Below are 15658 nucleotides of genomic sequence, written 5' to 3'. Positions count from 1 at the left end.
TATGACACATGTAGTGGGTAAACACCCTGGATGGTGTGTGTGGTCTGTGATGTGGAAGCCCTTTGGGCCCCCATATGGAAACAATGGAAACAAGCCTCCCACCCATTGCTACTCACAACAGAAATCCACGGCCCTGAAGGTGCCTGGGCTGGATGCTGAGCAGAAGGAGCATGTGGATCCTGTGAATGTGTACTGGCTGCCTCAAGCTGATGTAGCACATCCCACAAGTGTCTGTGGAGCCCCCTATGGAGCAGACCCTGGACCTGACCTCGGGTGACAGGATCATGTCTGTGTGTGCCCCCAGGGGGGGACAACATCCCCTGAGGTAGTTCCACCTGAAGGTAGTGCTGGACCAGTAGATGAGGAGGCCCCAGGGTGGGTCCCACATGTGATGTGGCCTGGTAACATTGCCAGATGAGGTTGGAGAGGTGGTTCTGCTGGCAAATATCCTTTAAACATGCTATTGTGTCACTTTTATAGAAGATATGTGGGTAGTAATAGTCTACACAATCCCAGAACATGTCCAACAGCATGCATAGATATCCCCAATAACACAAAATGTCAGATGTGCAGCAATCTCATAGCAAGCATACCACATGCATATATGGAACCATAGTGGACCTGACAATGGCATGTAGGTGAATAGTCCGTAACAGTCCAACAATGATAGTGTCCACACAGGGAACATGGCTACAATCACATAGCGCAAAGTTTGGTACAATACAATATATGTGCCACTGGTAGGTAAGCTTTAGCCATACCTATTGAGTTGTGTGAACAGTTTGTTGTCGCTGATATGGTTGGGGGTGACAGAGATGTGTATTAAGAACTATGGCAACCTTGCTGCATGAGTTGCTCAGACCTGTTTCCATCTTTATGTCTTTCAGGCAAGATGTCCCATGGACACCTACCTGCATATTTAGTGGCTGAAAATGACATTGTGATGAACTACCTTATCCAGCACTACCCTGTCTTGTTTGGCAGGGCCACCCATGAGCAGCAGGAGTGGACCACCCTGTGGAACGATCTAGTCCACAGGGTCAGTGATGTCGGCCTGCATAACTGCAGTTATGAGCAGGTCCGGCATCATTGTTCTGTCCTGCTTAACAATGCCCATCGGCATGCTGCTGCAGTCTGGGGGGATCACCTTGCAACAGGGAGGGTCATGACATCCATCCACCCCTGACACATGTTGAGGAGCTCCTCACCAGCCTCGTGGCACCTGCCCGTCTGCACACCCAACAACTGGCAGAAACCATTGTGGAGGTGGGTGTTACCCACACATCAGCTGAGGAATGTGCAAGTACGGCCACAGGCCACATCAGTAGACTACTGTTGCATATGTATCCACATCTGTACAGGAAGATCATGCATATCTGACATGTCATATATATAGTTTGTTGCTGCATAGTAGTAATAAACAGATGTGCATAAGTGGTAGTATTTTGGACTTGTACTGTTGTACTGTAATGCTGCAGCCACCCTGTAGCAATGCCACAGCTATGGCCACTGACATTGCATCTCTCACACTCTTATGTACTTCCCTCTGGTATATCACCAAAGCAGCAGCCTATAGTGGTGAGTATGGTTTATGTTGATGCTTGCCAATACACTGGGCATGTAATGGCTATGGTATATTCCATGCACACATCTAACACACCTATCCATAATGCATGCTGTACATGTTCACGTATTGTTCCTGTTAAATGCACTGTATCACAGTGTTGACCATGATGGGGTTTTGGAAGGGTATGTCAGACACCTGCAAGATAACTAACATCCTGTCATTGTGAAATGTGTCCACAGGGATTAACATAATGGTGGGACAAATGGCCTACAGTAGGGACATGTGTGAAACATCACCCTTATACAGTGCAACAACAGTGTATATACCAGTATTACAATGGCAGCTGTTACAGATCTACACTATGGCATAACGTATTACTGTGGTCCACATTATTAGCTGGGACTAGGCTATAACATGTGGTGTTCAGTGTATGGGACACTGCAAACTGACACACATGTGTAGGCCATACTTGCAAGCATCTGCAAAAAGGCTGATGGTGGGGAGTGTGTGTCAGCATGACACACCAGTGCACTGCAGCAGGGAACCTAAGGATGCTAAGAATGGCTGTATCTGCACACAGTCAGGTTCAGGAACTGTGGCAGATATAACCCTACCCCCACAGCAATAGTGATGGCAGTGTGTGAACACCAAAGGATGTGCACATGAGTAGACATTGCCATAATGCAGAGTTGGGGGACATGTGTAAGGCAGACTGACCATACACTGGCAAATACAGATGGCCCATGCTAGTATACCCCTGCCAGGAATAGTGACTGCTGTAATACACTTAACAATAGGTGCAACAAACTGTCATGATAAGGGTGTGCACACATATGCACACATGGAGTGTATGCATCATGGTCAGCATCTGCACACCTAACTCATTTCGAAGACACTGCATGTGAATGTACAGGACATATGTCACATATCAGGCTCATGTACTGTTAATATATGCGGTGATGTGGTCCCATGGCAGATCAAGGAAGGGTCCGTCATATCAATAAGTGTGTTTACACTCCCCATAGCCATGGTATGGTCTGATGGTTGTCAGTGTAATAGTATTGGATTGGTCATACATGGTCCGCTGATGTTGAGATCTGTAAACCAGACATCAGGCATTCACAAATGACATCTGTCCATATATCATCCCAGGTATGTGTTGCTGAAAAACATAGGGGCAGTGAGCATTAGAGCAGACATAATTGACACAGTACTACACATTCAGCAATGAGTTGTACACCTGTGAGGTTTGGTGCACAGTACATGGCAGGGTGCAGTACAATTGCACAGCAATGCTATGTACATGGGTGCAGTGTTCTCCAGGGGAAGGGGCATCACCTACTAACACAGCTCATGCATCACACACATGTATACTGTTGCTAGCATAGATTGACTATAGCTGCAATGCATGCTGTTGTGTACCATATGTTATGCATGTTGACAGATGGGTAATGGGAGGACTGTGTGTACTATCTTTGTGCAACCTCACGTGTGTGTGTGTGTGTGTGTGTGTGTGTGTGTGTGTGTGTGTGTGTGGTTATTTTGTCTGTAGGTTCAATCTGGTGAAGTGGAGGGGGGTTGATGCATGTAGGATGTGTGTGTGCATGTGAGTGTGTTTGTGTGGGTGTCCATATATGTATGTGTGATTGTTGGGTTGTTCATATGGCAGTACTTCTCTTTGGGATCGTGCAGTACATGGAAATGGACTGACACATGATACACTAGGAATACTTGTCTGATATATAATCACAGGACAGCTGATAGTATAATAAGGTCTGTAGCATTGAAAATGCATTGGGAGGGACAGTAGACACCAGGTATACCCTTAACATCACATTCAACAGAGAAGTGAATGACAACTCACGTATGCAGCACTACAGATGCATTGGGGAATTACTAGACAACACAAGGGAGTGTATCCATATATTACAGTTGTCACGTGATAGGTTGATTGAGCAGCATATCTGGCATGTACTGAGCAATACTTATACATGACACTCCAGTGCATGACATTATGGAGTGAACGTAGTAGCCCCTCACATACAAGGGCCATGCTTACAATGTCTGGACATACACAGGGTGGACAATGGCTGACAGCAGTGAGGCCATGTAAAACCTAATCCACTCAGGTCAAGGAGGTAATGGAGTAACAGGTCTTGTGTTGTGATCACTTGTCTAGGCATTTAGAGGAATGATACATTAATGGGTGGTATTAATAAGTGTATGTTACCAAGTGTGATGCAGGATGGGGAACTTATGGGAATAAATGTGGGACTGTCTGTAAAATCACGGACAGATAGGTATTAAGGTGGAGTGTGTGTGTGTGTGTGTGTGTGTGTGTGTGTGTGTGTGTGTGTGTGTGTGTGTGTGTATGTGTGTACTGTTATGCAATGCTGCACAGGTCTTAAAGTGTGTTTCTTGTTTCCCCCCACAGGTGGGGAGGTGGGTCAGGGTCCCTCCTGCATGCAATCTGATGTTGGTGTCCATACAGCCACTGAAGATGATGATAGGACTGTTAAGGCACAGGTGGGGTTGTCAGGGGCTGAAACTGCACCATTATTTGACATCCCCCTTTTAGCCACCCCAACCCTGCACACAGTTTCAGTGCCTATACATACCCCATCACCAGTAGCCATAGCAGCGAGATAGTTGGCGGTTGGTGGCAGTGCACAGGAGAGTGTGGTAGCCATGCCTACTGTGTCTGGTCACAGTAGGCATAGCTGGATGTCTGGCAAGGCACCACATAGGCAGATGTTCCAGAATGCTCGTGGTAAGGCCGCTGGTCATCATGCCCCTGGCAGAAATGCCACAACTGGTACCACCAGGTGCATGTTTCAGGCTGTCATGGGGGCACAAGCACGTATGGAACTGTACATCAGACAAGGCCTGAGGCTGCACAGGGATGCTGTCACACCTGCAAGCGACAACTTCCATGAACTGTCTGGTGCATTCCATGCTCATATCGATGACATGAATAGATGGTTTGGTGAGATGATGGGCCTCATCGACCATGGTTTGTCAGTGCTTGAACATGTGGTGGGAGTGCAGCGATGGCCGTGTGGATGTAGGCCAGCAACACCAACAGCTGGCGGTCAACATGGATGTGCTAGGACACCAAGGCACTCCCGTAGTGGCAGTATCAGCTCCAGCACTGCAGGGGAGGTGCTGTCCACACCACACCACAGCAGGCCATGAGCACATGGTCCTGGCCAGTCCCAGGAGGAACCTGGTTCCAGTGGATATCTGTCATCATCAGTGGAGAGTAGCACATCGAGGCCTGTACCTGGATGTGCCCATGGAACTCCTGGCAGTGAAGTCCGCGTGTCCGTGGCCAGAGGCGGTGAACTGCCCACCCTGCCAAGTATAGTTTGCAGCTGTCCAAAAACACCTGTATAGGACAGCCACAAGCAGAACTGTGTGCATGCATACCCACACACTATACGAACATACCTAAGGCAACCCCATACCTACACACACCACATCACCATGCCCAGTTCAACTAATTACACCCCTCACCCACACACATGGTGTCAAAAGTATGGCCCACCCTTGGCTTCTGGCAAACCAACAACACACCCTGGCATATGATGATACCTGTGCCACATCCCTGTCAACCATAACATCAGTGCAGGGACAGGCTAATATGGTTCTGATGCACACGGTGACTGTACTACAGTGTACCAATGTACTGCAGTGTAACATGTAGTCAGGAGTAATGTTTAATGCATACTTGTCAGGTAGTGTAGCCGTCCAGCAATGATGCATTATAGCTGTTAGTAACACTGGGTTATTGTGGTCTCCATAATGTTATCCATTTGTGTTGTAGGTGTACATGTGTCAGCAGGAGGATGGTCTGCCGTCATATTCCACAAGGGGCATGGCACTGTGGTGACACCATGGCTGTGACATATCTGGGGTACAGTTGAACACGTCACAGGTTTGTATAACCATAGGCGCTGGAAGCTGTTAAAGACTGGGGTGTGTGGAGGGTGACAGGGGCACTTAGTGAACTAAAAAGGGAATGTTTTTATATCTATTTGCTACCACAACATAGGTTCACTTGGAGGACATTTTAAGCTTAGCCAATTCCCTTCTGGTGCTTGAATTAACATTTTCTGATTGGTCTTAGCTATCTCCATGGCTGATAATTGTATATTAGCCCTAGTGAGAACAACTAAGATCATACCATAGATAATTTGAGAGGGCCATGTAATGGATGCAGCAATGAGGAACTGCCTCTATCCATTAGTGGCATGGGGAGAAATCCTGGAGTACATTTTCTATTACCCATCCTTAGATCCAAGTTGCATTTGAATATGGATGGATGAGCTTTGCTTTATTTCTATGGATAGTCTGTTCCAGAACAGTGGTAGCCTCTGTGATATATATCCATCTCTCCACAACATTCAGAAACTGAGTATTTCTGATGCCATTTGACTTGCTGATATTCAGTAGGTCCTTCTGTATTATGTTGGAGAATGCTTTGTATGCCAGACATGTCACCACTAAGCACTCTGTTGGATATTGAGTATAGTAATAAATCTTTGAAGTGGTCCATGCAATACCTATTGCTTAGGACTTGTATCCTTTTAGTAAGGTATCTCTGAAGGTATTCCAATTGTTGCATGGGGCTGGACAGATACATGCCAAAGTGGGATTATACAAAATGATTGACATAATGAGAGCTTTGTAAAGGGGTACAACAACATCTCTAGATGTAGTCACAATCAATTTGTTTATAAGCTGTGCAATACAGAAAGGCTTTCCTATGACTCTGGGCACATGTTGGGCAAAAGTTAGGTCACTGTACACACAAATTCCCAAATGCCAAACAATTGGATCAGTTCTCAGAGGGCATTGTCATGATTTTGACACCAGTTATTATTTGGGACAAAACTAAGTCATTTGGGGATTCAATAACTTCTCCATGCTTGCAGGCATTTCAAACTTAGCTGGCCAAATCTCTTTGGTATTTCCTTTTACTTTTGAGATGTATATGCCAAACAGAAAAAGTCTCAGCACCGAACCCTGGGGGACTCCATTGGAGACTGGTCTCTTCCCCTGTTTTGATCTCCTGCAACCTGTGAGCAAAGTTGGCAATGCAGCTGGTAATGTAAGTGTTTGTTCCTACGTTATTCATCTTTTGTACTACACCTGAGTAGGGGATTGTGTCAAAAGGCTTGGCAAGGTAATATCATGTGAACTGTTTAACCTTCATCCATTGCTTTGGTAACAAGAGTAAAGCTTACAATTTGCCCATGATTTTGAGCCTTTAACACTTTCCTTTGGGCTATTTTCAAACACATTTTTAGGGCCATTCATACATGTATGCATTCCTTGATTCACTTTCCTGATTGTATTAAATTATGTTCCTTGTATAATACAGCACACTTGTTAGGCTTAAGTTAGAGCACATTTTAAATTTATTGTTTAAACATTTTTCCAGTAGGCAATGAAACAAAAATGCATTAACCAATAATGACAAAACTGTCCTATTCAGAACATTTCCATCATAAAGATCTACTTCCACACACAACTGCATTTTAAATTTATTGTTTGAACATTTTTCCACTAGGCAATGAAGCAAAATGCATGCTCTAATAATGACAAAACTGCCCTATTCAGAACATTTCCATGATAACAGTCTACTTCCACATACAATTGCATTTTAAATGTATTGTTTGAACATTTTTCCAGTAGGCAATAAAGCAAAATGCATGCACCAATAATGACAAAACTGCCCTATTCAGAACATGTCCATGAAAGCAGTCTACCTCCACACACAATTGCATTTTAAAATTTGTTTGAACATTTTTTCAGTAGGCAATGAAGCAAAATGCATGCACCAGTAATGACAAAACTGCCCTATTCAGAACATTTCCATGATAACAGTCTACTTCTACACACAATATATAAATACAGAATCACAGTAGAGTGTAAACCATAGTCATGTTGCACAACTTCTTGAACTTATTTTCAATTGGGTGGAGGGGGGGGGCAAAAGGCCAACAACCAGGGACACATTTTAAATTTTGCGTGTATAATTTTGGAAAGTTCATAGGTTCATAGGTTCATAGGTAGGTACTAGGCTATCTGCCCGAGGGCATTTATAAGCCTAGCCAGAGTGTGTCGGCTTTTGCCTCCCCATTGATTAATTAACTGAGCCTCTGTCAAGCAGAGCCAATGAAGTGATCCCAGGGGTGTATTTTCTGTTACCCATCCACTCGTCAAGGCTTCTCTTGAAGAGTGTTAGTGAAGGGCTCTGCCTAATGTAGTTAGGAATTTTGTCCCAAAGCATGGGGAGTCTCTGTGACAGGAATCTATCCCTCCAGCATGTTCTATTTATTGTTGTGGCAAGGTTTAGCTCACTAGAGCGCGTGGCTCACAGTGACTTGGATTTCTTTAGGTGGAGCATGTCCATCAATTCTGAGTTGGACATGGCTTTGAAGTCAGGCAGAGATCACCTGTGAATAAGCAATATACCACTTAAAACAGCTGGAGTTTTTCAGTTGGGCTGCATAGGACATATGTTTGAGGCCAGTAATCCTCTTGGTGAGGTGCTTTTGTGGTCTTTCTAGCTGTTGGAAGTGTCTTGTGAGGTACATCCCAAATGGGGCATTGTACTCCATGATGGGTCTGATGAGTGATGAGTAGAGGGGCACTATAACCTCTTTATTTCTAGATGAAAACCCCTTAGTAATTAGATAGGCCACATCGAAGGATTTCCTAACTACTTTGGCAATATGATTGTCAAAGGAGAGATTACTATCTACCTGGGTCCCCAGATCTCTTATTACCTCTTCTGTATTAAGGGGGCTGCCACCTATTTGGTAATTTGTGGGTGTTTTGTTTTTCCCAAACAGGATGACTGTGCATTTTTTGGCATTTAGCTTGAGGCTATGACTTTGACACCAGGTGTCTGTCTCAGTAAGGCCTTTTTGAAGGATGTGAGTGTCAGCCAGAGAGTCGATTATGGCTCCCAGTTTGCGGTCATCGGCAAACTTGGTTAGCCATAGTCCTCCTGTGTTTGCCTGTACTTCTGAGAAATATATGCCGATCAGTAGGGGTCCCAGAACTAAGCCTTGTGGGACACCACTTGTGACTGGTTTAGAGTCGGACCTGGAGCCCGCTATTCTTACTGTGTGAGTTCTGTCTGTAAGCCAGTTGGCAACCCATCTTGTGACATAGGGGTTTATGTTCAGGCTGGTGAGTTTTTCTATAATACACGAGTAAGGAATGGTGTTGAAGACCTTGGTGATATCAAGGTAGGCTGTGTGAACCACCTTCCCTCATCTATGGCCTTGATGACTGTCTCGAAGAAGTCACCCAGGTTTAGTAGGCATGATCTGCCCTTAACAAAGCCAGACTGGGTCGGGTCAAGTGTTTGGAGGTTCCCAATGTCTTTGTTAATGAGTTCCATGATGTTGCACTCCATAGCCTTGCAAACCAGGCTAGTCAGACTTATGTGGCGATAGTTACCAGCGTCAGTTGTGGCCCCTCCTTTGTGGAGCAGAATAACCATTGCTGTGCACCATTCTATGGGCACATAGCCTGTGAAAAGGCTGAGGTTGAACAGCGTGTTTAGGTGGGGGGTTAGTTCGTTCTGTAGTCTGTGCAAGACGCAGCTTGGAACACCATCTGGCTCCATTGATGCTGTGTTTTTGGCTTTTGAAAGGGCTGTTTTCACCTGTGCTTCTGTGATTCCTGGGACACTACACTTTTCTGGTATTGTTGTGGGCCCTTTTGTAGGTGAGAAGGAGGTGAAGTTTGCACTGAATCTATCTGCCAGGATGCTGGCAATATCAGTAGGTTCAGTATATTTTGTGCTATTTTGCACTAGCTCAGAGCATATCTGCGAGTTGCCACTTAAATTCTTGACATAGCTAAAGAAGGCTTTGTGGTTATATTTCCAATCCTTGGCTATTTTTCTTTTGAAGTTAGCCTTTGATGATTCTATGAGAGATCTTTGTTTCTTACTGATACTGATCAGGGATGTCTTCCCTTCTTGGAATTTGCTTTTTTTTTCTGAACTAGTTTCCTCCTTCTGTTGCATAACCTGTTTATGGCAGGGGTCCACCAGACTGGTTTCCTTCTCTTAGGGGAGTGAGTCTTGGTTTTGCTAGGGATGGTATGATCCATGCATCCTTGTAAGTGCCCATAGAGTTGCTTGCATAAAATGCTGTTATCACCATGCATTTCACTGCCAATTCTTGAACCCAGAACCTTGTGCACTACAGTCAAAGCAACAGACCACTAAGCTAAACCAGCAGTTTCTTGAAATACAGGAAGACAAACTTAAATGGCTATCATATCATTTAGTGAATTCAGTTCTCACTTCTCACCATAGTCCTCAAACTCCTAGCACAAAAATACAGAACACAGCCAATAATGGGGGAATACAAAATAGGGACACATTTCAAATATTGATTTTATAACCTTAGAAATTTGCTAGAATAAAAGGTTTAGGGACACATTTCAAATACTGATTTTATAACCTTAGAAAATTGCTAGATAGAATAAAAGGTTTTGTTTTATCAGTCCTGCAAAGCCCAAGGAACAGAACAACAATGTGAGGCATAAATTCTCAAGTGATGGTGGCTAGGGACTTTAGGCTCTTTTTACCTGTAGTCAAGGTATAGGGTTTGAGCCTGAGTACCTCTAGCCACCAGATGTATCCTGCTGGGGGCATACACACACACCTACACACCCACCCCTCTGCAACAATATGTATGCAGTGTACTCACTCTACAACAGATTCCATCCTCCAGTAGCATTCAGCTTCTGTCCATACATTCCCGCTCCACCCTGCAATTAAATCATGTCAGTCCAGATTAAATCCATTTATGCAGGCAGCTCAGATGCTAACCAGCTCCATTACAGGCTTCTGAGACTAAATAAATCTGCTCATTTACAGGCTTCTGAGACTAAATCTGTTTCTGCAGACAGCAGCTTGAATAAATCTGTGTTCCCGCTCGCAAAACAACCAGAAATATGTGTGCTGGCATCATCGTGGCAGTTGGAGGTCTGGAAAATGAAAGTGCATAGGTATGAATGATCTGCAAAAGTGTGGGGGGGGCTCCCCTCCCCCCACACTCTATGGTTCCAGTGCCCATGTGTATAACAGTTATTGCCTGTGCCACATGGACAGGTGACCCACTGGGACATGTATAATCTGCAACCTGACTCACTGGGACATGTATAATCTGCAACCTGATGTAGACCCATACACATACACGCATACTCTTATTTGGCAACACTGGGACTAGACCCATACCTAGGTATGTAGTACTGCTGAACTGTGTTGCTTTCATTGCACACACCACACAGCGTTTAGGGTGAGGTGTGTTCCAGGTTACATGTTACATGCAGAACATCCCCAGACATGTACAGTATGATAATGGGGGATGTAATGGTTGTATGTGGACAATACATAGTGTGACATACCATCAAATACACATTAACAGACACATAACAAGCAGACACACATCCGAGAGACCTAGGCCTATCGGTGATAACTAACTTGTCTGTGTGTCCAGTTTGTTACAGGTTGGCTGCACACAGCACATGCATAACTGGGCTGTTTTGTGGTATCAGTTACCTGTATGCTTGATTGTGACAGTGGTCACCATAAAGTGGTACATTGGACATATACCGGGTGTACCAAGGTGTAATGACAGTGTACACAGCACCCACATCCCACAGTGGATATTGTACTCACTGGAACCCATGATGACACTCTGACACACCCACCATCACACATTGCCCATGACTGCGATGCAACCCATTGTATATCACAACAGTGGTACTATAGTGATATGGATCTAATGCACATACCACAGGCATAGTAGGGTGTTGCTTTGTCATGCCTCACCTATGGGCAGCAACAAAACTATCTGTACTACTGTGTGGCAATGCGTATTGTAATAGGAGGATGTGGCCTCGGAATGCTGTACTCTACAGATATACAGACATGCACACATACACACACTTTCCAGAACTCAATGGATATCCCATGCCTATTGAACCATTTGTACAATACTGTTGTACTGGTACTTCAAGGCTCATGTAGCTGGTAGAGAGAGGAGCGTAACAGGGTACATGTAATGTCCGATACAGCAGCAGCCACATCTGAGTATGGCAATGGGTGCCGTGGTGGTTGTGAATGACCTCATGGAATTCCCAACTACACAGTTCTACTAACACAGAGACACTGTTATCCTCAGTAATGCACATGTCCACATGTGTCAGTACTGGGGTACATCACTGCAGGTGGTCATAGCTGTGTACCTGGCTATTGTCCATGAAGAGATGGGTTGTGTAGGGGATGTGTGTACAGTGGTATCATGAAACCTGCCATGTGCCAGCAGGCAATCTATTGACATACACCACTGTGATGACCCTCAGTGTGAGAAAGACATGCATCAGCCAATCCTCTGGGTGCCTCCTGCACATGGCCACTGAGGTGATCCAGTTGACATGTATGCAACATGTATTACAACACATGGTTAGTTTCTGTGATGGAGACCTGTACCCAAGCATGTTCTGTTGACTGTGGTAGTGTAGTGAAGGTACCCATGGCATGTGGTGCATACAGGATGTTGTCTCCTATATGTGCCAGTTATTACACAGCTGGGCAGACATGTCAGTGTCAATCAAGCATAGGTTGTCTGTACGTATCCAAGCTGGATACCTGCCATCTGCACATCTGCACAGGGACTGACAGACATCAGCTTGGCAAGTAGCTATGCAGTAGGATGAATGTGTCGACAGATAGACATTTGACAACAATATGTATGCCATTACTACATGGAAGCCCTCACTAACATGTGCTGTACAGACAGTAGTCTACAGTTACACCCCACATGTTGGATCATTATCCAGTAGGGGATATATACTGTGACACAGCTCATACACCAGGAACATGACAGTGAGGCCTCAGAGTCCCGCTATGCCTGCAGGTGTGCTTGTTGTCAGTACTACATTTAGCACTCTACTCTTGCCTTGGAAAGCACTGTCAAGAGTAGTACTGCCATGACACACCCCACTTTAGAGTTTGAATTTATTCCCAGATTCTATGCAGACTGCACTACCCATTTTACAGTATACTTAGCAACATGTGATGTATGCCCCTGCTTCTATGTGGGTAAAACCATCCAATGATTGAGCGACAGGGTTTACAAATATTTGTCAGATATGAGGAAGGGTGATATAAACAATGGCCTTGCCAAACATCAGTCTGAATGCCTTGGACATGATTTTTCTTTTAGGGTGTTACAACATGTTTTTAAAAATATGAGAGGTGGTGACTGTAACAACTATTTGGAGCAGATGGAGCTAAAATGGATTCTTAGGATGCAAGCTTATAGGCATCCAGGGTTGAATAGTCAGGTTAATATCAAACCCATTTTGAGTGGGCGGAGGCTTAAGGCACATAGGAAGTCGCATTGATTGTATGAAGAAATTATGTCATTGTTTCTTGGCGCAATTTTCTCTTGTTTCTGATAGGTCAAGTGTTAGTTTAAAAATGTTCAAGGTTTTTTAGTTTCTTATAGGATCTGAAGAAGCAAAAGCACTTGTCCTTTTTTATCTGATTTTTACATGGAATTTGTTTGCTACTATTTATATCATCATTTTTATTAAAGCCGTGTATTCAGCTGTGGTTGTCCAGTTGGTATATGTTTTTTCTGATGATACACTAAATGCCAGTATGACAGCACATACCTTGGGTTACTACCCCTGTATGTAAGACATTCACACAGATAACAGTGCTGTACAGGTCTCATATACTTGTGTGTCCCAGACATGGCACTCACACCTCTGGCTAATGTAATGACAGCACATAGATGCATGTATTGTACATGGCATTACATAGACTTATTACTGATGTCATTACCCTGCTATGTTATCAGACTGGGTGGTGAGCATTGGTTACCAGGGCTAAGCAATGCTAAGCAGGTGTCAGCATTGCTGGAATATAACAGCAAATCAGATTTGCACACTGGTAAGCGAAGCCTACATGGTGTAAGTGCCTGTATGTTTAACTGTACCTTAGCATCGCTTAGCTTCACGCAAACCCACACAAACTTGTTAAAGCTGCTGAAAATCGCCTTACCCACTCTGTATCCAACAGCCCTTGTTCTGCCCAGCAACAAAACACACCACCCTTGCAGGTGTTGAACCCAGGACTGTATACACTATAGTCTCAGCAGTTAACGACTACGCCATGACCACTGTGAAGCCAGGTGTTGTTTTTCCAGTATATCTATCACTACACATATTGATTAGTATTGAACAATTGCTTTAACTTCCACAATTGTGTAGTGCCTGTTATTGATATTACTGTTGCATCACATATGTTGTTATATCAAAATGTCCACATATCAGATACATATGGTGAGATACATCTGGGAAGGTATACACAACCCCGATGTTTACACATGACAGGAATATGTATATATACATATACATATGTTGACATATGTCTACATGTACATACACATGTACTTTCATACATATGTCTGTCTACACATCTGTATAGTACATAATATATATGGCCATTAGTAGATCTCTTTGTGTATATATCTATATATCTATATGTCTATATATATATATATATATATGAATATATATTTATATATATATATATATATGTATATATATATATATATATATATATATATATATATATATATAGATCTATATGTATGCACATCCTATGTGTACAGATATACCTATTTATGTTGATATATATGTAGATATCTATAACTATATGTGCATACCTATCTATTCAGATATACCTATTTATGTTGATATATATGTAGATATCCATAACTATATGTGCGTATGTATCTATATCTGTATATGTGTAGACATATATTGCTGTGTATATGTATATATTTGAGTGTTTATATATATATATATATATATATATATATATATATATATATCTGTATACACACACATATATGTTTAACATATGTCCAGAACATGGAGTGGAGTCCTACCTCAGCACCAACAGTCCCATCCTCTAAGTGCAAGGGGATGTCATGTATGTATTTCAGGTATATATGTCGACTGTTGCTACAGTAATAGGGGTTGTCTTAACAGACATGTTGTGTGTGATAGGTCACACCTGCTTTTGACATGTGTGCCATTGGCTACTGACAGACATACTAAGGACATCATAGTACAGTACCACTGCTAGCACAGTAATGATCCTGTGAACTACAGCATGACCAATATATGTCGACAGTCTGGCACTCTGTGGTCAGTCCAGAGGTGTACACGTATCCCCTTCATGCAAGACATGTGGTACATGCCTCACAATGTGGATGTTAATAGCCATGTACATGGGTATATCACTTAAATACTGGACTACATATGCCCACACAGTTTATGCATGCACACACGCCAGTGTGTCCTGACACATAATACCTGGTGGTGCAGAGGTCACATGGCCACATACTACCCAGTAGTTAGTGACATACATCTGTACAGAATTCCACTGCTTTGTCAGAAATACACAACAGTTATGGTGGCCTGGCAGCAGTATGTCAAATAACTGGACATAACATCACACTGTGTAATTACACTAGGCTGCTAGGCATGTCACAAAGCACTTTGTAAACTACAGGCAGACTGCCACAACACTGGACAACATTTTGTATGGGGGAATACACATGTGCCTGCAATTATAGCGGGCTCTACATGCATGTCACAGCACAGAGTAACAGACACCTGTGAGAAAGTGCATACCCACAACCAATGTAACCACAACCACAGCCACATATGGTACACAAGCTTAATTTGGCACTATATGGACTGTCTAATGAACACCATCCTCATATGTGCCACTCACACACTAACCCTACAGACACTGGGTCATGGCACAGTGTGGTCCAAAGGCTGTCTGTGGTATGGGATATGTGTGTGTCTGGCCCTACAGACATGTGAGCCAATAGGGATCCATATACTGGAACAGCATGTAACATCAGATAGAACAGGACCAAGAACAATGGCATCTACCACCCTCTGTGCACAGCCTAACGTACGTATGCACAATACACATACTGTTGACAATCACCCTAAGTA

This window comes from Protopterus annectens, chromosome 3.part0, assembly GCF_019279795.1.
Source record: "Protopterus annectens isolate FY-2018-M chromosome 3.part0, PAN1.0, whole genome shotgun sequence".
NCBI lineage: Eukaryota > Metazoa > Chordata > Ceratodontiformes > Protopteridae > Protopterus > Protopterus annectens.
The sequence above is the reverse complement of the archived record's forward strand: the minus strand, read 5'-3'. Positions refer to the sequence as shown.